Source organism: Equus asinus, chromosome 9 (assembly GCF_041296235.1).
Source record: "Equus asinus isolate D_3611 breed Donkey chromosome 9, EquAss-T2T_v2, whole genome shotgun sequence".
In the NCBI taxonomy this organism is placed as follows: Eukaryota; Metazoa; Chordata; class Mammalia; order Perissodactyla; family Equidae; genus Equus; species Equus asinus.
In genome coordinates this window covers 19008957-19010508 of record NC_091798.1, presented here as the reverse complement: position 1 = coordinate 19010508, position 1552 = coordinate 19008957, and the positions used below count along the sequence as shown (strand labels likewise).

General features: G+C 37.8%; 1 non-coding gene across 1 annotated transcript; it reads right to left on the bottom strand.

Moving 5' to 3' along the window:
- Positions 1-818: 818 nt before the first annotated feature.
- LOC123289088 (U6 spliceosomal RNA) lies at positions 819-921 on the bottom strand. The gene has a single exon (XR_006532857.1). It is a non-coding gene; the product is annotated as a U6 spliceosomal RNA (small nuclear RNA).
- Positions 922-1552: the final 631 nt, after the last annotated feature.

Sequence of the window (1552 nt, the reverse complement as noted above, 5' to 3'; positions counted from 1 at the left end):
GGGAGGAAGAACCAAAGAGGATGAATACATTATTCCATTATAATGCAAATATATTTCAGGAAAATTAGTAGTTAATTTGCACACTTTCAAAAAGCCATAGTCTAGAGCAACGCTGTCCAATGGAAATTTCTGAGAGCAGGGAAATATTCTAAATTTGCATTGTCCATCATTGTAGCCACTAGCTACATGTGCTATGGAGCACTTGAGACAGTACTATGTACATATTATGTTGCATCAAAATCTTCACTATTTTTTCTCCTTTAAAATTAAGAACCTGATGGTCACCACTGAATTATATTCTCAGAGGTAACTGCTGTCTTCCATGGTGGTCAAATCCTTCTCTTTAACCTTCTGGTAGTATTTGCACTATTACCAAGCCCTGCCTTGAGATGGCTCTTCCGTCTTTCAAGTGCTGTAAACTCTTGAGCGTCTTCCTTGTTCTCTCGTTGATGTTTTTCTCTTCTTTCTGCTTACTTACTACAGCTCAGATCTAGTCTTCTGGATCCAGCCAAAAACTCCGATTCATGTTTTCTTTAAGACAATTTATTTAATTCTGATCTCTCCAATGCTCTGTCTTAAAATTTCACACATTTTCCTTGAAATTTCTTGTTTGATGTGCCAAAATTTAAGTTTGTAGTAAAAGGTAACTCACAATATTCATATTAAAATTAATCCCCCATCCTATGTTGAAAAGGCACCATTATATTTCCTGTTACCCTGACTTGAAGGCTTGGTCATCCCTGACTTTCCACACTTCTTTAGGCTCCCTCTCAGCTCAGCCAACACATGCTAGCAGTTGTTTTTTTTTTTTTTTTTTACAATAACATGGATACATCATGAATTTGCATGTCATCCTTATGCAAGGACCATGCTAATCTTCTCTGTATCATTCCAACTTTAATAGGTACTGCTGAAGTGAGCACAGTTCTTTCTTTCTAATGGATGTTGGGTTATCACTAGTTTCCTTTTCCACTGTTCATACCCTGGCTTAGGTCTTCTTTGGCTCACGTGTGCATTATTTTCAGTCCTCTAACTAGTGTTATTACCTTCAGTCTCAATTGGGGCTGTACTGTCCACTCTAGTTCTATCTCATCTCACTGTTCTGCATGCATCTTACCCTCCAGGCACATTGGCCTGCCCACTCTTGCTGAATTACTCTTGCTTCTCCAACCATGTGCTTTTGCTTGACACTACCAGCTCTGCCAAAAGTTGAATTGTCTTATTTGTGTGTTCAAATCCTACATGCTTTTAAGGTTTTTTTCTGTTATTCATGCATTACTCATCAACTGTTTATCGAGTGCATACTATGTGCAGGCACTGAACTAGACACCTATGTCTTTAGTCCTTAGCTCATAACAAGACAAGATCTCTGCTTTCAAGAAGCTTATATTATAATGGGAAATCTGACAAGTAAATAAGCAAATATGGTAGAGTGCGATAAGCTTCTACCTCATCATCATCTGGAAACCATATCAAACCACTTTGCTTCCTCTGAACTCATAGAGATTACTCATTGGCTGCTGAATTGCATTACTAATTTTTATCAGTTCTA